Raw genomic sequence first — 25,305 nt, 5'->3', positions numbered from 1 at the left:
TTTGCACAAACCACACCCTCTTACCAGAGAAGTAGATTTGATAGTCAGATCATATTCTTGGACTTTAGTCACCCAAACTACCTATTTATTCATTCCTACTTCTTGTTGAGTTAAAATGCTTTTGACTGTGGTTTCAGGTACATACACGATAGAATGAGAATGTAGTATATAATACCTAAATTGTTTCAATGCCTTTACTATAGCGAATGCATGTTTTTCTGTTGGAGTATAATTTAACTCATGTTTCTTCAGAGGAACACTCATAGAAGCAATGGGAGCCTCACCTCCTTCATCATTCTGCTGAGTTAGAATACTGGATAGAGAGTGTTCAGAAGCATAACAATTAATAATGAAATCCTTTTCAAAGTTAGGACTCACCAGCATTGGGGCACTTGCAATAGCTATTTTGATATCTTTGAAGGCCTTTTTACCCTCCTCTTTCCATCTGAAGGGACGTTACTCGCTCATCATATCCAGCATATATTTCACTTTCTCAGAGAATTCGGGTAAAAAACTTCTCAAGAAATTGATCTGACCGAAGAAAGATTTCAAATTACTTCTATTGGTAGGCAGAACCAGCTTCTATATTGCTCTCACCCTCTCTGGATCAATTTTTATACCCTCTTTGGAAACAATATGCCCAAGAAATTTAGCTTCTTCCATGAAGAACACAAACTTTTTAGGATTCAAAGATATACCGTGTTGTATGCATCTTCTTGGCACCTTTTCCAAATCCCTCAAATGATGTTTCCTTCTTTTAGAATAGATAGTCAAATCATCAAGATATATAACAATTATCCTATCTCGTAGGTCCTTGAAAGAGGAGTTCATAGCCCATTGAAAAGTGGCCCCAGCATTAATCAAACCAAAAGGCATTCGGCTATAAGCGAAGGTACCCCAAGGAGTAATGAAGGCTATCTTATGTTGATCCTCTGATGCAACACTAATTTGATTATATCCTGAATAGCCATCAAGCATAGACATTACTTTAGATCCAAAAACTATCTGCAAGATATGGTCCATAGTAGGAAGTGCATAGTTATCTTTAAGGCTTGCTTGGTTCAGATTCCTAAAATCCATGCAAATCCTTATTTCTCCATTCTTTTTCCTTATAGGAACAATATTTGCCACCCATGTTGAATGATGTATTGGATAAATTATACGAGCCTTCAACATCTTTTCCACTTCTCTAAAAATAGCTTCCAAAACTTTGGGGTTGTAATTCCTGAGCTTCTGTCTGAAGTTGGTATCCCCTGGTTTCAATGGTATATGATGTGCAAATTCACCATTTCTAAAAAAATTTAAATCACTGTAACCCCATGCAAAAGCATCTTTATATCAAATTAAAACCTCAGACAATTTCTCCTTCTCCCTTGCAGAACAAGTTCATCCTATAGAAATCAATTTAGGGTTTTTTGCATTTCCAATGTTGATCTTGTCAGGTTCTTCCTCCTTTTCATTAGAACCAACATCTTTCTTTAGAGTGCTATCATCTTTCCTACCAAAAAGATGTTCTAGGGAAACCAAACCTTTAGGAATCCTATTTCTTGAGAGTTGGATCACTTCCCCTATTTCCATTGATTCTTCCCCGATTGGCTTACCACAATGTTCAGATCCTTCGAAAAAGGTTTCAACAAAATCGCCAGCGCACGCTATAAATTCTTTTAATTGTGAATCATCATTAAAAACTTGCCAATGATTAACATTGTCTAGAACCCTGGGTCTATAAATCATCTCAATCCTATAACTATCATTTTTTAATTCAAGATGTGGTAGCAGTAATGATGCTGAGACAGCTAAAGAGTCAACTTTTGTATTTTGAGCACGAGGAATGAATTCAATAGAAAATGCTTCAAATGACTCAATTTCATCCCACACTAAATCTCTATAATGCTTCAATCTATCATTTTTTACTGAAAATTGTTTTCTCACCTACTTCACGATGAGTTCAGCATCACCTTTCACCTTGAGCCACTTTATTCCTTTAGCTTTGGCTTCTTGCAAACCTAGAAGTAATGCTTCATATTCTGTGGTGTTATTGGTATTATGGAAGTCTAGTTTAAAAGAAAAAGGAAAAACTTCCCCAGAAGGTGAAATGAGAACTACACCTACACTTGAGCTCGAATTCGAACAACTTCCATCAAATTCTAGGGTCCATAAAGCGTCTTCAAAACTTACCCCGTCTTCTCTGCATGCTTCCATCTCTTCTCTGCATGGCTCCTCAGGAAAAATAATATAATTCCCAAACTAACACTCTTCATACAATATCTATGCTTTGGGGTTATCAGAAGGTACTACAGTATATTTATGCTTGGGCTTAGGTTCTAGCTTTATTTTCTTCTTTCCCACAGGAATATATGCTTCTGACCAATCTATTTTAATTTCCCCACCCATATCTTTGCAAAAAGTTCTACTGAGCAGCATTCTATAGCTAGCTGGGATATTAGCTACTAGAATAGTAAGCTTCACTCTTTTTTCAAGACAAGCATAAAGAACAGCCCGTACATCTTTCACTTGACCAACCAGGGGTACTTGCTTCCTGTCCATAGCATAGCAACATCCAAAGGTTTTTGTGAGCTCCAAACAAAGGGCTTTTGCAACAGGTTGGGGCATAATGTTATCTGATGCTCCAGAGTCAATGATGCAATTACTAAGCTTCTGACCATTTAATAACAAATATATATAAAATGGATTAGGCTTTTTCTCCTCTATTTCCTTCTGGATAGAATTAGTAGTGGCTTCAGTGCTTTTTGTGTATCTCTCAGATACAAAGATGGGTTTGTCAACAGTTTTTGAATCCTCACAAACCTCATCTATAACATGTGCATTAGTGGCAGAACCTCCCTTCACATATTGAACCAACTTGTCCAATTCCTTTGGGTTAAGTTTTAGATATTCAATTGGAGAAATTGATATTGAAGAAGTTTTGCAAAATTCAACAGTATCAAAAGTTGAGGTACTAGCTTTTGTTTCCGTCGTGGACAAGATTTTTGGTTCTATATTTTTTGTTGTATCAGCATGTATCTATTCTTTACCTTTAGAATTTGATACATTTGGGGTAGTTCCTAGGTAGGGTTTCTGACTCCGTTGGCCTCTAGTCGTTATTGTGCAAGCAGAGTCTTGAAGTGTTGTATAAACATTGCCTCCTCTTTCTGAATCAGACTCATATTCAAGGAAATAAGAACCAAACTCTCCCCTCTCTACATTTTCATTTTTGGTCATTTTCTCTGCTGCAATGGCATTTTTTGCTAGTTGAATACAATTTAGCCAATCAGGACATTCTCGTTCATCATGATCTAAAGTCATATGAAATGAACACATTGTTTCCTTTGGAGCTTCTTCACTTTGTAGTCTTGTTTGAGGAGCAGTTAATAGGGGTGTTTTACCAAAATTTTGAGGTTGTTGCCATCTGTGAATGTCCTGGTAAGGGGTTTGATATGGGTTATGGATTTTTTTCTGTTGTCTCTTCATCATTGATATATCATTCATCAACTTCTGCAAAACTGGGTCTGGTGGGGTAGAAGACAAAGCAGTTTCGAGGGTATGTACATCTCTTTTCCACTTACCAGCATTAATGAATGCATCTTCCAATTAAATAGCCAACCTCTGAGCAGCATCTAAATCAACACAGGCATCTTTAATGAGGTGAAACTTATACCCACTGGGATAGCATTAATAAAGAATGATTTTTGATTTTCTACACTGGGCCTAGATGTTGTAGGAATTCTTTGGACCAATCTATTAAATTTAGCCACAAACTCTCTCATGGGTTCATGCATATCTTTCTTCATTTGACTGAGTTGAGAGAATAGAGAACATTCATTTTCAAGGGTTTTAAATCTACTTTCAAAGGCATTCTTCATATCATCCTAGTGAGTAATGGAATGATGAGGCAAATGATTAAACCAGTTAGCAGTGGCATCAATCAAGGTCCGCACAAATAATCTTACAGCAACTTCTTGTGTGGGGATACTTATGACAGCATAAGCAGAATGAAAAGCACTCAAATGATCATCTGTTGAAACCTTTCCATCTCCACTAAACTTGGGTAAAACCTCAGTAGCTCCTTTAGGAAGTGCTACGGGATTCACACCCAAATTTAATGGACCTATGTTCTGCCCCCAAGGTTGATTAGTAGCCATGTTAGGTGGAATAACTTGCAAGGGTTGTATTGATAGGTAGGCTGGAACAAGAGTATTCAATGGAAGCAAATACTGTACTAAAGGTGAGAAAGGAGATGGTTTGGGTGGAGAGCTAGGCTTGCTTTGAGATCTGATCTGCTTCTTTTTAGGATTGCTAAAGTCTGGCAAGAATTTTAGGTTCTTCAATGGCTCAAAGTTTTCATCAAGAATTCATTTTTCTCTTTCTCCTCTCGTGTATCTATAGGCAGCTAATTCTATCTTACTTATAAGTTCAAAGCCTTGTAGGTGCCTGGGCCAATCTATCCACAATGGCCGCAGCTTGAACTTTTGACACTCCTTTCAACAATTCATCTCTTTCTTCTTCTCTTTCAAGAACTGCTAATACTTGTTGGTATTGTTGACCACTCCTGCGTACTCACCAAGCGGTTGCAACTAAGTCTAAAATTATGTCTTCTTGAGTATCTTCAAATCGAAGGTTAGGTTGTAGTACAGGGAAGACCTCATTATGTGGAAGAACCATTGTTATACATTACATCTAAGGGTTAAGGCTCTTTCAAAAGGGACTCTCCCCAGTAGAGTCGCTAAAAATCTATTAGTGAACAGATTTGTCCTTTCAAATAATTTATCAAATTTACTCTATACCCAATATTACAAAAGAACAGAGTCGCTCACTGCAATTGAGGAAGCATTTTTTTTTTTTACACTTCCTCTCTGAATTTTTTGAAGGTATAGCTCCCTTACCAAATTTACAATAAATTAAAAACTATTTTCACACTTTTTTTGAAAGTGCATAAGGATCTCTTAACTACTCCTGGGTAGTGAGGTAATTATAAAAGACTACTTAAAGATGAATAGATTCAACTGATATGAAAAAGAGAACCCACTTCAAAGAATGAATTTTTACTAAAATCTCAACATGCATCACTAACAAAGAGCAGAAATTAAAAGAACTTACAACCAAGTAATAGCAATCTGGAACTTTCAAATTGCTAAATCACATCCACAAAGTAATAATGATTCAACACTCTGAACACAAAGTTTTGAAGTATAATTCAAAACTCTTCATATATGTCTATTCAAACTTCAATGTACCAAGTCTTTGAAAGCCAAAATATTCATATACTATCACTAATAACTGTTATCAAAATAAAATCTCTATCGAAATGCTGTTATCTAACTTCTATCTTCTATCTCCTATTTGCTAAAAAAAACACAGTTCAATGCCCCAACATTTATAGTTTCTCAAATCTGAAGGGCCTCCATCAAAACCCAGCCCTATCGAATTAATACAAGAAACCATTATTAAACTAGAAAGCCGTTATCAAAAAGAAAGAGCACCAATAGGGGACGGTTTAGTTCCCAGTATCTCCGTCAGTTTTCTCCTCTTTGAAAGTTTGGCACACTAGCTACTAACTCTGAAACATGGATATGAATTCCTGCATGGCATTGGAGTATGGGTTTTTCAATCTCATCAATCAGGCTCTGCATGCATCTTTCTGCCACCTATACTCCTTCACTTTCAGATTCTAATGTGGCATCAGCTTCTCATTAAGATGCAACATGGATTCGATGCTTGCCAATGAGGTGAAATCGTCGACTACTCTGGTGAAACTCCTAGTCAATACTTCAGTGTCCATATTTCCTTCCTCAAGTTATAAGATGCCTGTAGGATTGACAATCTTCATGTCCTTTACTAGTTCCTTGTACATTCCTATGATCTTATTTTTGATGCCTTGTATTTCTTTGATGGTTTCTTTGTAGATGGACTCCTTCCAGGTGTCTACAGTCTTCATAGGATTTTCATTCAAGAATTTGAGAACCCCAAATTTTTCAACCTCTGATACCTAGAGAACCACAGCTTGGCAACATGCTAATTATGTTTCCCATATTGGGATCAAGGTTTGAATCTCCCCTAGCAGTGCCTCACCTTCGGAGTAGATACTAGTAACTTCAGAAATAAATTTATTTCCTCGGTTTACTATGTTATCCACCTAGTTTGTCATGGCATCAGTTAGCAATACTCCCCTCTGCATCTGTTTCATCAACTGCTGGCTCTCAACAAAGTTTGGGTCAAAAGGTTGTGGTATATGGATTATGGGAGTAGCCCCTAGGTTGATCAGTGAATCGATGTATGCAACCATTGTTACTACCATTGCTTTTAATTATTTCTTTTCTCTGGAGTATTTCTCTGATTGTGCAAGCATGTGGTCAGCAGAAAACTTAAAGAAATTATTGCCAGTATTCCTATTAATAGCACCTAGTTCAAAAGAAGTAACTTTGAACCCTTCATCATCGATCTCCCCAAACTCTTTCTTTTGTTTATCAGTGGCCACCTCTGCTATGATTTTTCCTATTACCGGGTCTTTGGTGAGACAAGCATCCATTTTCACTTTCTTTGTCTTAGAACCTCTGGCCATGTATCTATTGACTATGTCCTTTACTGGTGTGGATACTGGTTGTAGACTCCACTTCTTGTTGATTGAATTTGACAACCACAAAGGAATAGTAGGAGTAGTTGACATTACCTGAGTGTCTCTAGTCAGAGTTAAGAACTTGGGTTGATCTACTCTCGGGGCTTCAATGAATTGAACCTCATCGTCTGCTTCATCAGGGGAAACAAATTTATCATCTGAATCCTGGGCCCCTGAGATGTCATTTTCTATTTCTGAATACTAGGTTGCTTTGAGGCATTGGACTTGGAGTGGGATCTTGTCCTCTAAGCCGTAGCTTGTGAATGGGGAGGGGATCTCACTTTCTTATCTAGAATCGGTGTGTCACCTGCAATATGATAAAATGGAATGTCAGATTGAAGTGGCCCTGGGGAAGAAATCACCTTAGGAGAAGACTCGTTGATATTTCCTCTTCTTTTCCTCTGTAACCAATCATCTGTATAGGTTAATATAGATCTAGCTCTCAAATTAATATCATCTTCCTCCTCTTTGCTCCAGTCTACTGCTAGGAACTTTGCCTCATTTGACTCTTCCCAACCAAGTTCAATTAGGTATGAACCATCTTCAATGATTCCCTGTGTTTTGAACTTCAATCTGAAAGAACTGATTTGCTGTAAGGTTAATCTAGAATGGTCTTTCTTCAAGACTTCTTCTTCATTCCCACAATCTCTCCATAGGTCTTCTAGATGAGGAGAATTTGAAGGGTTGACTTCAAAGCCAAGGGTTAGAGCTGCATATCCCTTACTATCAAAATTTCTCCTGTTGTGGTAGAAACCAAGATTGAATCCCAGCAAATTGTTTCCGATGATGGAAGAATTATGCATATTAGTAGAGACTAGGGAGCCCAATGTGATAGGGAAAGCCATTTCCCAATTCTCCTAAGGGAGATTATCTTTGATGACAGAGAAAAGTTGTCTGCATAATTTAGCTAAAATGAAACAATCGAGGGCATATCGGGGTAACTTCAGAGGTTCATCTTCAAACCCTCCAACTCTCAAATATGTGAACCTAGGAAATTGAATGAAGTGATTCCCATACTGTTGAACTAGTTTTTGTGATTTAGAAGAAAGTCGTGGCATCTAAACACCTTTTAGAGTCAAATAAACACTTCCATACAATACATCATGCACCTTACAGAAATCCTCTAAAACTCTATCTTTCTGCAACAAAGGACAATACTGGAAGACGGTTATCTCTTCATTCCATACCCCATGTGGAAGGGTAGTGAGATCACATGTATAGGCAATACAATAAGTTAAATACAAGGCCATATAGAAATCCTCGTGAGATTCTTTGGCCCTTTTGAGTTGATTCCTCAAGGAATTGGCAATGATCTCCACCCAATCCATCCATTGCTAGCCCTTCAAGATAATCTCAATATACCTATACATCCACTCTTCAAACAAATATACATCAACTGAACCCTTCACCCTGTGCAATAATACAACCAAGTCATGTATATGAGGTTTCATGTGATCCTTAGTAATGACTTTGGGCAGCCTAGACCCACCTCCATACTTAACTTTGGTCCATTTCCTGGCAAGGGTGTTTCAGAAAATGTTAGGGGTTTCTTGGTATTCGGCCAAAGCTTGAGTGGGTGAAAATGCAACAAAGGTATTTGTTGTTAATTATAAAATAGATGAAATGGTTTCTCTTGAGATGGAAAGTATGGTGTTGCCATTCTCACTTACTATGCTTCTACTCCTTACATCATAATGGTCAATGCAAAGTTACAGAAGCTCAAGGTTTACAAAAGCAAGAGGAAAGGCAGCGACTTCAATTAACCCACTTGTTAACACTTCCATGAATCCCTTAATCTCCTTGGTATTCTCAAGAAAATTTGTTTTCAGCTTTTCTACATTCACCCCTTCTAAGTTTGTATCATAGATCACTGGTCTCTTACATTCAAGGCTAGAAGCATTGCCGAAAAAGTGCAAGACTGACTTCATTTTCAACAAAACAAGCAAAACCTCTGGCAGACAATCCTTTGAAAACAATAGATTTGCAGAACAAAACAAAGATTTCTAAACTCTCACCTACTTTTCGCTGAAAACCAAATAACTTCTTCTATCTTCCTTAACAGCTCCTTCTCTTTGAAATCAGCTTTTTGCAAAGTAATTTACAAAGCTATTGATTGGGTTTTATTAAAGGAGAGGTTTACATGTGGAAGTATTGGATAATTAATAGGCATGATGACATATCACCTCACATCAACCTTGGCACGTTCGAAGCATCGCTACATGAGCTTTTCATTTAATGATTTCTCTTCTCACATAAATTAACAATGATTGATTTCGTACAATATCTGATCATTCCTCAAATTGAAGATCTATTCTCCCACTTCTAATGATGATGACTTTCTCCTCAAAAAAAGAGAAAAATCTTTTGATTCTTGATATTCTAACAAGAGCGTCAATTGATTGTGAAAAGGCGATGCACCGTATTTTAGAAATAAATTATCGTCGATCGTTCTAATCAAGAACTACTTTGAACTACTTTGAACTGAGATTCAAAGTGGTTCAAAGTGCTTCAAAGAAAGCCACCGCATAAAGAATATTTCCTGCCAAAGAAAAAGTGTTAGTATGAAAATCCTAGGTTGAACTACTTTGAACTACTTTGAACCGAGGTTCAAAGTGGTTCAAAGCGGTTCAAAGGAAGGGATCACAATCATGAAAGCTTGCAACTTTGACCAACTACTTCAAGGAGCGGTGAACACATAAATGGTGAGGAAAAGACTTCGAACAAAGATAGGTAAGGCTTTGAAGGAGGTCCTCAGAAAAAGAAAAGGCGACTCTACACACAACTAACATAATGCTACATGCTTTTCCTCTGAAAAGATCTCAATGTTCTGTTATGAACATGGAATATCCCTAGCCCACTCTTCAGACTACTTTCCTCAAGGAAATAGATAGGTGAAGTCTAGCAATAAAAATTGGATTGCAATAATGAAGAGACCAGTAAATGAAAATGTTCATAATTGGCACAAGAGATTGTATGAATCTTTATGGGCTAATAGATTTACACCAAAAATAGATATAGAAATGGCACCTTTTGAATTGGTCTATGGAGTAGGAGCACAAATGTCCTTACCTTTGGAACTATCAGCTGCAAAACTACAATCGGTGATTGAAGATCCATTTTTTCAAAACTTTTTGGAGAAAAGAGTAATGTACCTCACAAAATTGAAAGAGAGACAAATTGGTAGATCATATCACTACAAATCAGATAAAAGTCAAATAGATTTTTGACATGAAGGCACAAGCTCATAATTTCATGAAAGTAGATGAGATCTTACTATAGGATAGAAGAAGAGAACCAAAGGGGGCACATGGGAAGTTTGATTCTTTATGGAAAGGCACTTTCATTCTTTTGGAATTGATTGGCTCAAATGCTTTCTGTTTGATCTATTCAGATGGTACCCCCCTGCCTTCTACCTATAATGGGTAGGACCTAAAGTTATTCAATTTGTAATGCTTCTCTAAAGTTCTTCCCCTATATATATTAGTTAGTATTCTCCTTTCTTTCTTTCTTTCTTTTTTGGTTTTTTGTTTTGTTTCTTCCCCTTGTTGCCAATTTAAGTTTCCAGTGATTTGGTTTCTCTGTGCACCTCACGCACATAATCCCGTCAGAGCCCATGTTAGAATAAAGTTTTGAGTCTTCATTGTATACATATTCTCTCTTCATTTATCTCTTCAAATTCAATTTTTTCAAACCTTATCATCTCATCTCTTTTTCATCTCACCCTACCAAATATGCCTTTCATGAGTTATATTGATCCCTTCAGAGGTATTGTTTCATTCTAGGTGTATGGGACTAAATCTATTATGAAATACCTATGATCAATTCTCCCAAGCCACTTCGAACCACTTTGTAAAAAATTTCAAAGGAGTTCAAACTATTCCATTGAAGGTTTTTAGACTAACACTTTATTTGCAAGTAGAACCTACCAATGAGTTGTGGGTTGCATCTGAACTACTTCAAATCAATTTGTACCAAGGTTTGAAGAGGTTCAAATGAGTTCCAATATTGAAAATGACACCAAGAGGTAAAATCAATGATTGATATAAAAGCTACCTTTAAAGCGTAAAAAGTGACATCCTAATGATGATGGAAAGGTCATCTCAGAATCAGTACCATCGAGTATGGATGATGAGTTGGTATTGCAAGTGGAAAAGCCAAATATTTTAATGAAAACTAAATCCAAATTATCAAAGGGATATTAATGATGATTGGGAAATTTTTCTTAAGTGGTCATTTAATGAAAGGACATCATAATTTATTGAAGCATGTATTCTGCATCATGATTATCTCACCATTAAGGCCCGAATATGTAGTGGTACTTTCTAGGTATGCAAATCTTTTTAAAATCCAGTATGAGCTTATTTTTGTTCTAGTCTACAAAATTAAAAGTAAAGCAATGGATAGAGAAAGGGAAGTGTTTATGGTTTTCAATTGTTTGTAGTTGAGGGTTGTAAGCTTTTCTTTTCTCTTTTTATGTCATTTTTCTTCAAGAAGGAGGAACTTGGGAAGTGTTTATCCTTGTTGTAAGTATGAAGTATGTTATGCATTTCTTTGGGAATACTTCTAGTTTGATGGAAACCTATAATTTCTTATAAAAATCTAATGGAGTGGAAAAATTGCAAGAGAAGTTTCTGGAACAAGCAGAGATTAAGGGATGTTTTGAAACCTTGACCAGTTGGATCCTTGAAGCCATTGCCTTTCCTCATGACTTTTCAAGCCCAGAATTACTCTAGTATTGTCTCATCCATTATGATGTCAAGTCCAAAAGTATAGTAAAGAATAATGATAATACCCTTCTTTCAATTTCTAGGGAGATTATCATGTTAGTCTTACAATTACTTTAGTCATCCTTTGCTAGTTTTAGCCCTACTCAATCCTTGGTTCAATTTTGAAAGGAACCTAAAAAGAATCTTAATTAGATAGCTAGAAAGTGGACTAAAATCTTCTATAGAGGAGGTTCAAGGCTCCCAAAGGTGTTAACTAAATATCATATGAATCCTCACATACATGACCTAGTAGTTTTTTTGCACGGAGATAAAGGTTCGGTTGATGTCTTTTTTTTTTGAAGAATGGATGTTTCACTGCATACATATCATTTTGACTAGTAAACAATTCCTTGATTGGGTTGAATTGATAGCTAATTCATTGAGGAATCATCTCAAACATTCCAAAGCTACTAGGAAGATATTCTACATGTTCTCCTATTTAAAAGCTTCTATGTACAATTTCATAGGTTTACTTAAATAAGAGTAGGAGTATTTGAGGACGAACCACTCAAGTTTTTGAGGTATGCACTCTATTGTTTCGTTCTTGCCAAAGTTTGTAGGAAAATGTTTTATGTGATCTCATAATTGATATTATATATGTTGGAGCATAAAATTGGTTAGGGATTAGATTTTAGATAGAGAAAGCAGTTCAAATAGTAGTTTCAACTAAGACATCATTTTTTGATTTCTAAAAGGAAATTTAGGTAATTTGGATGTTTATTTTGAGACTTTGAGCTCAAAAACATATGTATGCATCTATCAATACATAGCACTATTTAAATATATGTGTTTGAACTTTGATATAATTGTTACTTTGTGGATTGTTATATTAGTTTCTTTGTGATATTGGTTGTTGTGTGTCCCAAGTTATCATTTTTTGGTGTTTTATTTAATATCTCTAAGTTCTTTCTATTTTTCAAGCTTCGGTGATTAGAGAAAAAAAATTGTTTCTTGATTTACTTGAACTCCTTTGTAGTTTTTGAAAATTTCTCTTTGTACCTAAGAGTATGGGAGAGCTCCTTAAGTACTTTCTAGAAAAAGTACACATGTATGCACTTCTTAAAATATAAATTCATTGATAATCTATTAAGAGAGATTTGTACCTCTCAAAATTCAAAGGGAAATGATTAGCACATGTTTACCCAATTTTTTTGAACTTTTATTGTTTCCCAAATAGGGATATAGAGTCAATTATTTCAAATTCATAAAAGGGAGACAAATATGATCACCAATAGATCTGAAGTTGTTTAAGTGTTTGTTTGTTAAATTGGTAAATCTGGACCTTAGATAATTGATTCGCCACCACCGCCCCCCCCCCCCCCCCCCACCCCACCACCTCAATTATTCTAAATATTCTAACATTACATGCATATATTGTCTAGGTCCTTTTTAGAGGACTTAGGCCTTGTTAGAAGCCTCAACCATGTTAGGAGTTGCTTCAACCCTATTAGACGTTGGTACACACACACACACACACACACACACACACAAAATGTATGCAAGAAGAGTGCACTACCCTAACATGAAATATACAATAAAGTTCTTCAATACAAGAGATAATTACTGTAAAGTTTAATGGATCTTGGTTGGTGGAGACTTATTAATTAGTTTTAGCCTAGTTTATAATATATCAAACTAATATCTTTCTTATAAATATCCTTGACTCCTTAATTATATATAGGTAGTAGTATTGAATTCTGATCTAAGACCTGTATGTCACTCTATTGATATGATCTGCAGATAAGATTGGAACTAATATATATACATTTTGAAGCACAACCAAGTAGGGGCATGACCCCATGTGGTCATGCCACAATATGCACATATACTAGCATTGATTCATTATGATTAGTTAATCAATAATAAATACAACATATGCTACAAAAATAAGTAGACCAGGTAACAATGCAATACATAATATAATCCACGGGATGTCACCTGATAATGCAATCAGTGTAATTGAGATTTGAGCCCATTTGATAGCAACAGTTTATTACTTATCATCACCAATATTATGGTTAATCAATAGTGGATATTTATCTAATGTAATTGATACTATTTGAATGCATATTATATCAATTGTTGACTTCTAGGTGGATGTTTCAATACTTAATTGCTAACATTCTTAACAATTCCAAAACCTCTTTAAAATGCTAATATCTTCAATATCTAATATTTTCCTTTGTTGTTCATCACATAACTCAAAATCCTCTAATCATACATCATAATTTTCATTACATAAATTTCACATAGTCTTAGAAGGACACTTTACTTTGCATATTATAATGTTCCTTTATACCTTTATAATTCATGAAACATTGTATAGTAGGCCTTCAAGTTTTCACATGCTTGGAAAAATACAAAATTAACTCTTTCCCTCTTAGGCTTAATATCTAGGATGTTGTCCCTAATTATTCAAGTAATTATTTCATAAACAAAATAATTCCTTAACTCATAATTACCTATTTTCTGTTATGTTATGTTCTTGTTTGTAAATTATTGCAACTAGTAAAGTTGTCATATCTTCTTATGTACTGACTGTACTAACTTGCGCACTTAAACACATCATCCTAACACTTTGTACTATCCATACCTAACTATGCACATGCCCATAATGTCTCATTCATCCGTACATATCAAAATTGTATTTGCTCTGCTAGATAACTTAGTTGATACTTAGACAATTTTCTAAGTCTAACTACAAAATCTTCATCTTCAAGATATGCCTTCTTAATACTAGATACATGTTGCCATTAATGACAACTCCAACTTATTAACTTAGCCCAATTTCCAAAAATTTACATCATTTTATGGGTACCATCCCCACCAGGGTTTCCCTAATTAACAATCTGGTATTTTTGTGTATGGTTAACTTCTTCTGGTTGTTGCATTGATTGATTACATGTTTCAAGTTTACTAAGGTTAATAAGAGTTGTTTAAACTGGATAAATGACTCACCCCTCCCCACCCCACCCCTCTCAGTTATCTTGGTGGACTTTATGTTCTAGCACTTTCTATCCACAATTCCAAAACTTTACCTTGGACTTCTTTCTAGGAGTGTTGGATCTCTCCTGAGACTTTGACTTTGTTTCCTTCTTCTTACTTTTTTTCTAAAATCATATGCTTATTATGAGAGATTATTTGGCCACCTTAAATGACTTCCTTCACATCTCCTTTGAAAGAAGTGCAACAACTACTTTGTCCATTTTAAACTTAGTAGTTTTACTTCCAATGGCTATTACCAAGTGATCACATGAATAAGGCAACGAGCTTAGAAATAACATGCAATGCTCTTCTTCACCAATTAACACACCAAAAAATGCTAACTATGTGATTACCATAGTGAATGGGCTTAGAAGATCTACAATAGTCGTTCCTCCATCCATCTTGAGAGAGTTCAACTTATTTACCAAGGATTTGCCTTGATAAATGTCTCCAAACTTCTTCCACAAAGAATGTGTGTTTTTCTTTTCATGCACACTTAATAGAATAGAATCTACAAGACTTGGCCTTATCATTCCCCTATCCTTCCCATCCGCTAGATCCCAATCTTCCTACTTTACACCTGAAGGCTTTTTTCCAAACACAACAATCCACAAATCTCAATCAACTAGTATTCCTTCAAATTTAAATTTTCACAACTCAATGTCCATTCTTCTTAATGTTCCAAACATCTCAATCTACAAATGAACACTTTGCAAACTCCCACTAAAGCCAAATTGGCACAAAAAATCAACCCTAACCAAAAGGGATAACACAATTAGCTAGGATCTTATATCACTTTTAATCATAGATATAGTGCAAAAATGCCTTTCTAATGCCGAATTGAATAGGGAAATAAGAAATATTGAGATGTGCACTTAAACACAAAAAAAAACATAGAATATGAAAAATATCAAGCACACAAGATAGATAGAGAAACACCAAATTTCATGTAAAGAACCCCCTCGAGAAAAAATCCATCACTCCAAAACCCAAGCAGTTATTTGTATTACACTAGGGTAAAAGTACAAACATGTGTCACCCTTTTACAAAGGAAAAGGCTAACATCAAAAAAAGTGTTAAGCTTCAACAATGTAAAAGTTATAATTTTGTTTTGAATTTTAAGTTGGTGTGAACTGATAAAATATATATAAATAGATGAATTTTATGTCTCTTTTTTTTTTTAATTAAAAAATTAAAATAGTATGTTTTTATAATTTTGAATGACCTTTTTTGGCAATGCAAAAAACTCAGCAAATCAGGGGTTATAGTTCCCACCACAAAAATAACTACAAATAAATGTTTTACCATCTAAATTTGACATATGTTGTTGATGACATATGTACTTAGAAATATCAAAAAGAAAGGTTCAAAAATATTGTATATTTGGCCTGTTATAGCTTTTCCAAGTTGAACTTTTCATAATTTAATGTTTTTTTCGTTCCCACCATCTTTTCCCTATTAAATCCATGTTAATCCTTTAAAATGTTATATATTATTGAAGAGGACTCTCTCCTCTAGAATGATTCATTATTTTTAAAAACATTTGGTATCATCTACTAATTTTTATATTTTTCCAAATGCGCATTATCTTTAATGTTGAAATACCCACTTCCATTGTTTTACAATTATTGTAAATGATATTGAGTCACCTTTTTAAAAACAAAATGTGCATAATTCTAACTACAAGCTCTATCCAGTGGTGTTTTTTTTTTTTGAAACCTTAATTTTGCTGTTGAAATTGGCCTCTGAAGTGCAAAGTTGTTTAGAATTGCAAAAAATGTGACAAAAACTACCACATAGGATGACACATAGACAGTTTTGGCTAGGCTCAATCTAGCCAAATATGACTCGGTTAGATCGGATCCGGTTGAACTGTGTGGCATGCAAAATCGTGCACACAAGGTCACATGCGGTAGTCTTAAGGGTTTCATTTGTTTCAAATAATAAAATAAGTTTTCTTTTTTAAATAAAGTTTTTTTTTAAAAATAATATATTTAATTCAAATTCGCATTTGTACTATTTTTTTTTTAAAAATTAATTTTATTAAATCAATTTTATTGTAGAAATATCTGGAAATTAGGTTTTTTTAATTATTTATGCATTGAAATCAATTAATTAAATTTATTGCTTATTTAAATTGATTATTTGATTTGATTTAAATCAATTATTAGATTAAATAGTTAAATTATTTAATATATTTAATAATTTTGCTTAATATAAATTTAGCAACGTTTTAATGCAAGTAGTTGTCTTAAGATTTTCTACTCTTACAGACAGTCAAATATAATAAGCTTCTAAACTTGAAAGATTTTTCTAAATTGTCTATGTTCTACTATTATTTATGTAGTTAAATTTGGAAGTCTTTTCTATATAGGTGATTTGAAGCTCTCTATTCATTTTTTGTGCAATGGGGAATAAAGAAAAAAGAGAAAAAAGATATGATTGAGTCAGAGATGACTAGAAGAAAGGATGGACAAAACATAATATAGAGCCACCGATTGAAGATCCATTGATTGAAGTTGAAGAAGATCATGTTGAAGTTTCAAAAAGTAGTATGAAATTTGAAAAATATGCTTTAGGGTTGGAAAATTTGATGGAGATGTATGAAGAATCTCTTTTTAGAGAAATTGAATCATATGAACATGTAATGCTTGAAAGTACAATTAAGCTACATCTGAAAAATATGTGGGAGCAATTTTTTTTAAATAAATCTCTGATTGGTAAAGCACAATGATTTTCCATATTATTAGGAAAAGAGAAATGAGTCCTATTCGAAAGTTGCTAGGTGTGAACAATAAGAAAAGCTTTGGAGATTATGTCAAGGAAACAATAGTTCAGAATTTGATAGATGCATTAAATGCTATTGATAATAGAATTTGAGTAGCTAATTTAAGTGTTGCATGGAGAGCATTGATGAATCTGATTACCAAAAAGGATCTGTCGTAGAAAAAATAAGTTCGAACAATTTTTGAATTGCTCAATCTATCTAGAATAATTGTTCAAAGATATATAAAAAGGAGAAATTTTGTAGATGAGAGCATTGAAAAGTATTGGGTTTATATTTGTTGGCTTCCTCAAAAAGATAGAATTTTTGAAGATGTTAGAAGACAGGTTGTTGAATATTGGACCATCCAGTCATGTGTTTCTTCCAATAAAAGAGACACTATATAGATCAAAGATGAAGAGACGGGTATGAAAATTGCACATCCAAACACTTTGTAGAAACAACACAAAGTGAATTATTTGAAGCTTTCAAAAAAGAATTTCAAATGTGAAAATTTGTCAGAAAATGTTTGAGAGGTTCCACTCATGTTTTGTAAGCATAAATAAGGTACATAAAACTTATTGTTGTTGAAATCATGTTGAGTTTCATCTTTATTTGCAATCTTTTAGAAAAGGTATGGCAACACTTAAGCCAAATTTGATCATTCCTAGAAGCACAACAGAGTTTGTCAAGTCTATTTTATGTGATATTTCTAAAGAGCCAAATGAATTCAATGTACAATGCATGTACAAATTTTGAAGAGTCACAAAAATTTCCGTATGAAATGGACAGTATTGATGTTTCAACACTAGTTGTGTGGAATAGATTTGTGTATGAGATGTATCAAACAAAGAATGGAGAAGAAGTTTTTTTCAAATAGCATTGAAGGAGAGCAATATTCCATATGATGAGCTTATGGATAAATTTAGGACTGGGATTTATCCACACATTAGCATTATAATGATGCAAGATGGAAAGTGAAACAGTTTCGAGATTCAAAAAATTGTTTCCCACTAGGATGTATTCTATCAATTGTAGACTTCTTTGAAAACTATACATTTTCCCCTCAATCTAAAATTCAAGCTAAATATTGTCACTCAGATCAAGTTGCAATTTTTGTACAAGTTTCCTATAGACATGCACAATTTGAGGTGGATGGGGTAGAAAGTATTGATCTAGATGAACGCATTATCATCAAGGAGGTTTATTTTTATCTCAGTGATGATAGGGTTCATGATAGGAGCTATGTAGCTCATTATTTTGGAATTTTCTTTGATGATCTTGCAAATCATGGAATAAATACATCAAAACAATGGATTTGGTCTGATGGTTGTGTTGGTACGCATATTTGAAAATTAAACTTTAAAGTTTCATGCACATATTTAATTAACTGAATAATTATGTATTTATAAATTTAATTACTCATAAATTTGTTTTTAAAAAAAGCACAGGGAAATTTAAGTCTACATAAGCATTGAATTGGCTTACAACACAACATGCGAGACAAAATGTTAAGTTTCTTTGGAACTTCTTTGAAAGTGATCATGGAAAAGAAGAGCACGATGGAGTAGGAGCATGTGTAAAGCGCACACTTCGCCAACATGAACTTTCAAGCATAATATTGTTATGTACTAATCAAATTTTATGTATATGAGCATCTACTAGATAATTCTTTTATATTTTGTTAAACTTCATACAATTTTATTTTCTATACAGGTGGAAAGATAGACAAAGAAAATCAAGTTTTTGAATGATGCAAATCTCATTTTTCTCCTTGAGACACAATGCATAATAAACTCTTTTTTTGGGAAGTGAAAGGTAAGCTTTCCATTTTTCTTTGATCTAATTAGTCTTATATTTTGAATTAAAAGTAAAAATATTTACATAGAAACTTGTCAATTTAATATGTTACAGATATTGATCGATCAAATCCTTACAATTGTCAACCAATTGTTGGAATTAGAAGATTGCATCAACTGATGACTACCTAACAACATAAACCTCAAGTAATTTAAGAGAAAAATCATGTTTTTGTGATGTTTGCATTCAAAACAATACAATAGGTCAATGTGAGAATATTATGAATGGGTATGTCTCTGAATGGAAGTGGAAAAATATAATCAGAAGTCCTCCTTATGAAAAAGATGACGATGACATAGACATTCATAATCCTATGTATTCCTCTGATTATGAGTGAGTTTCTAATTTAGTTGTTCCAGGTGAGTTTTTATAAACATGCTTCATTTTTATATTTAATTGTCTTCATATTTATTTATTTACAGTTTCCATTGTTTTTGTACATTTATAGGTGATATATTTTTTGTGTATGTGGATCCTAAAAATGTGGAAGGTGTAGATTATTATGTACTTAGATGCACACAAGAAAAATTCAAGTTGATTGAACCAACTGCAGATGATGATAACCAATCATATCCAACTGGTTCGATTGTTATAGAAGGTATATATTATCCACTTATGAGATCTATACAAGTAATTAGAGAGTGAAAGATTAATTGTAAATATTTATTTCTTTTCTATATTATTAAGAATACTCAATGAAGTAAATCTTATTTTATAAGTACCTATTATTAGCAAATAAAAATTGACCACAATGGTGTTCAATTTGTTGAATACATGCCTAGCCAAAAAAATTGCATTATAGCCAGTTGGTTTTAGCCACAAAGATTCTATTGGTCAAATAAATAGTATTGACAAATGAGTGTCAACACACTTAACCATTTTCACATACATGTTGAGTACATAATGTTTGCCAAGCCAAAATTTCAATAGGTGTCGAGTCATAGTTAGTGCCAAGCAGATCACAATGTAGTATGTGATGAGTGATACAGAATTGTGTTGGCATTATATTGTATTTGTCATTAGTGACAACACTTACTCGATTCTAAATGATTACCAAATTCATCACTCAATCTACAGTCTATACTAAGCATTTAGTGGTTACCTTGTAGGTTCATCAGTTAAGTAGTTCATATCGAGCATTCTTGAAGCTACCGAGTGAGTGTGTAGTCAAGCAGTTCATACCGAGCATTCATGAAGCTACCAAGTGGGTGTGTAGCCCTACAGTATCTATCGAGCATATAGTATTCATCGAGCTTCATAGTGTTTACCAAGTGATGGAAGCCTAGTGTTTATCGAGTAACGAAAGTGTAGTGTTTACCAAGTGAAAGCAAGGTAAACAAAGGATTTAGTTTTTACCAAGTGACACTACATCTATCAAGTCACCTATGGTTACCGAGTTCAAAACTACGTTGTGTGATTAGTATGGACTGAGCCTTCACTTTTACCGAGTGCATGACGATGCTAAGTAATGTAGTGGATGTCAAGTATCAGAAGGTCACCGAGTCAGTTCAATGAACCTGAGTTATTTACTACTGGGTTGACTCAATAATGTTTTGTTCACTTGTGTTTTAGCCGACCTTGCAAATTGTAATTATTGGAATGGTATATATGTAATGTATTATATCATTTACAATAGATGCATGAGAGTATTAAGAGAGACATGTAATGTTTTGAGAAGTGTAAATACGAATCAGCAGAAGAGAAGAATATTTAGCAAGGTCTACAAGGAGTAGTAAAGATTCATTAGTCACAAGAGGTGATCTATCTTTCAAGGATCTAATCAGCAATCAATTTTGTAAGTAGATTCACTATTTCATTCTAACAGATGAACAATTTTGTAAATCCTTTAACAGGGTAGAATTAGAAATCTGTGTATAAATCTCCTAACAGAGTGCATACTTCAGTGTATGTTTGTAAAATCCTTTAACAAGGTGGACCTAGCAGTCCTTTGTGCTCCTAACAGGGTAGATCACCAGAAGTGGTCAATGTGAGCTTTAACAGGCCAACCTCATATTGCAGTAATGAAGTTTTGTGGGTATCATCCCCACCCTAGTTTTAATTTCTATTTGGAATGTTTCTGGGTTACCAAATCACTGTGTACATGTGTTATGGCTATTTGATTTCTCATATATGTAGTAGATTAGATGAATGAATGGTGAATAGTATATATGGTTAAAGTGTTGAATTGTTTAAATTTTTGAAGTTACTAATTCACCCCTCCCCTCTTGGTAACCTATCATATCTTAAATATTTCTAATAATTGGTATCAGAGCTTTTGTGGTTCTCAAGATAAAAGTTTCACAGCTTGAGAAAAGATCAAGGAAAATGGCAATATTTAGGCTTGACAAAGCTATTGAAAATGAAAAACTAGATCTGGAAATGGCCATGGCTCAACTCAAAGAAGCAAAGGAGCATCTTTCTCAATCCCTAAAGAGAAGGAAGGAACTTGCAAGACAAATGAATGACCATCAGTATGTTGGAGAAAATATTGAAGACCTTTTACCATCAAGCAGTTCAGATGAAGCTAATGAGGCAATCAAGGAACTCCTAGCAAAGAATGGCTCTCTGCAGGAAGAAGTAAGAAAGCTTAAAAGAGAACAATAAATCCAATCAATTAGGCTATGTGAAGTTTTGGAACAAAGAAACAAGGAAACTAAAGACTTAGATACAAGAAATAATTAATCCAATCAGCATGAAGATCTTGTGGATCAATTGTCTAATGCAAATGAAGAAATTATGAATCTGAGATCTGAAAATGGAAGCCTGAGGAATGATTTAATCATTGAAAGACAAATCAATGAAAGCTTACAAAGTGACTTAAGATCTGAAAGATAAATCATTGAAAGTTTAGAAAATGACCTAAATGCTAAAAAACAAATCAATGAGAGAATGATGAAATCTCAAGCAAACATGACTCAATTAAATCAACAAAGTGAACAGAATCTTCATAAACAAAAAGGTAAAGCTGAACTTGGTTATAGGGAAGAAGGTGAAACCTCCAAAAAAGGTGCCCAAAGGAATCAAAGACCTACTTGCAATCACTATGGTAAGTTAGGTCACACATCAAACAAGTTTTGGAACAATGAAAAAGGTAAATTCAATGGTAAATGCTACAGTTGCAGTCAGCATGGTCATAAAGCTAATGAATGCAAGGAGAAACCAAAATTTGAAGGAAATTGTCACAAATGCAAGAAGCATGGTCACAAGGCATTCCAATGCAAATCCAAATCATTCAATCCAATTGAACAACTTGTTAAAGCAATATTTGGATGGGACTACAATACCTGGTGCAGATATCATTATTGTGGAGAATATGGACATATTGGTATAAACTGTGCAAGACATCACCTAAGGAAGAAGGACACTACTGTAAGGTGCTATACATGTACAGAACTTAGTCATATAGCTAAAAATTGCATGAACATAGGGAAAGTTGAAGATGAAAAGAAAATAAAAGCTAAAAATATTCGAAAGTAGATGAGGCAACAGTGGATTCCTAAATCTACCGAGCAAGATAGTTCAAATGATGGCAATGTCACTCAAGAAGTGGGTGACTCCACCATCTCTAGTTACGTCCATAAACAAGGATATGGAACTACATCTTCTAGTAATATCTCAAGCAGTTCCAAAATAAAAGAAAGCAAAATGATCAAATCAATATTCCAAATACACAAGGATCAAAGAAAGTGTATCTTTCGCCAAGTTGCATCTACCAAGGAAATTCAGTTGAAGACCTTACTGAGCTAGGTCGGGAGTAAACAAAAGTTTTGTTCGATCACCAAATTGTAAGATTCTACAGAGAAAATGAATGACAGCCTATCAAGCACTATGTCATCTCAGCTACCTTCATACCAAGCATTTATGGCAAAAATTTTATCAAAAGGGCAAAATTTGATTTCATTCTTCACCGCGATTACAAAGTTAAGAAATCTCCAGCAATTCCAAAGCAAATTCCAAGCAATTTCAAGTGATTTTCAAGCAGAGAATTTGTTCAAAATTTTCTTACACCTACCAAGCAGCAATGGCATTCGAGAGTAGTAGTAGCACCAAGGAAAAAAGAGGTTCAGAAATGCTAGTTAAAGGTGTGGAGTGGAAGGCGCAAAATTTCAAGCTAGTTCCAACAATTGTAGAATCACTCAACCCCAATGGAGCTCAATCACAAACTCCACCAAAGGTACTTCTCATAAATGACATTCATACACATTTCAAATGTTATGTTCAAGAGATTGGAAACCTCAAAATGGACAATGCCCTAGAAGAAATGAGTGTTGATGGATATTTGAAACTCGAGCATAAGCATCTAGAGACCAAAGGGTTAACCCATATCTTGCACATGCCAAGAAGTTTCCAAATTAAGTGGATCAAGTACATACTCAATCGTATTCACAATAGGAAACTTTGGTTAGAGTAGCCAGTGTTAATCACCAAGAAGATGATTCATAAGATTATCGGTCTCCTCATGCTAAATAAAGTGAAAACTACCAAAACCCTAGGTCGAGAGGAGTTACAGAAGAAAACCCTAGCCGAATGGGTAGAGGTTTCAAGGTTAGTACTGTATCTGACGTTGAATTAAGGTTTGGCATTCACATCATTGCTCACAAAATTTATAGCTCCAGTCGTTTGAACAATGTACCCTATGAGGCTATTGATTTGGCATTCAAAATTGTGAAGAAAAATCTTGAATTTGACCTATTAGAATTGTTGTTGAAACAATTGAACAAAAACATGGATAGCATAAGGACTTCAAAGAATAATCCCTACAGATTTGGTTCTCTTTTAATTTTCTTATTTTTCTATATTCAAAAATTCTTTCCATCAAAGGGCTCAGTTGTATGGAGAAAAGATATTCCAGTTTTATATCAGATTAATGAGTTTATTGCTGACATGGGTGTAAACTTTGAAAAATTTATCGATAATTATTTTGAAGATTTCAAGGAAAAAATGAATAGTAGGTTCCAAATTCCACCCAAACTAGTTGAAGAATACAAAGATGATGTATGCTTCATGGTTGACTGTGATAAGGTATACATTCAGGCAGTCAGACCTGAGTTGCATGGGTGAAACCTCTTCATTATGAGGTGAATATTGATGAGGCCTGGGACATTATTGAAGCATTGGTAAATGAACCTATAGATCCTAAGCTTACTACCTTTGGCACTTATGATGAAGCCAAGACTAGAATTGAGCTTGAAATCAAGCTACCCCAGGCTATAAGCAAAGGCAAGAGAAAGATAGCAAAGTTGAAAATGGCAACTGGCCCTCTTATGCTTACTAAAGGAAAAGGTGAGGATAAAGAAGAAGAAGAAGAAGAAGGTAAAGAACTTGAATCTGAAAAAGAAGAGGAACCTCCAAAGAAGAAAGGGAAGGCAATTCTCACCAAACCTAAGAAGAAGCCTACTGCAGTATTCTCTAGAAGAACCAAACAAGGCAAGTAGGAAAATGTACTTGTTAGGCCTCCACTCACATTTGAGGAAAGGCTAAAACAAATGGAAGAGGGAGCTAGCATCACAAATTTCAAAGCATTGAAATTTGAAACAAGGACTGATGTAGAGAAAATGCAGATTGAGGAACTGGTACTCAATAAGATGGTAAAATGGAAATACTCCCCAGACCAGCTTGCCCCTCAAATCTCCAAAGAACTGTTGGAGATATTGCAACCAAGATGGGAGTCAGCCACCCAAATGATCAAAGACATATATGAGCAATCCCTGAAGAATCTTCTACCGAGTCTCACTGAAGTAGAAATAAAGGCAACAATGAAGAACAATGAAGGTAAAATGATGATTAAATTTCACACGTGTTTGATTATAATTAAGGACATTGAACATGTTGTAAGAGATGCAACAAACATGTGAAAGAATATCTATCATCTGCAAAAGCCCAGTGATGATCCTGTTGAAATCAAGGATGATGATAGCAGTGACAACGATGATTTTGATAACACTCCATCCATCATAGTTACTCCAGGAGAGTTGCATGCACTAATGGAAGAGAAAGAGGAAGAAGACAAGGAGGAGGAAGCACATGAGGAAGAAAAAGATGAAGAAGATCCAGTAAAAATTGCAGCAGAAGTTATTGCATCCCTTCCTCACTCTCCACCAAAGACTATTACATCTACTTTGGAGATAGCTTCTACAAGTGAGATTGTGAGCACAATAGTCACATCTATTACTCGATCTTCACCAACCACCTCCCAGCTCCAGGTATCTAAAATTGAAGTGCCAAGCAATTTATCTACCAAGTTGTCTATCACCTCTTCAGCCACCGAGTTATCCTCCTTAGCCCCTTCATCAACAATGAGTGTACCAGTAAGTTCC

Source organism: Cupressus sempervirens, chromosome 8 (assembly GCF_028749045.1).
Source record: "Cupressus sempervirens isolate cs-2001-9-10 chromosome 8, ASM2874904v1, whole genome shotgun sequence".
NCBI classification, from domain to species: Eukaryota; Viridiplantae; Streptophyta; class Pinopsida; order Cupressales; family Cupressaceae; genus Cupressus; species Cupressus sempervirens.
This window is presented reverse-complemented; position numbering follows the sequence as displayed.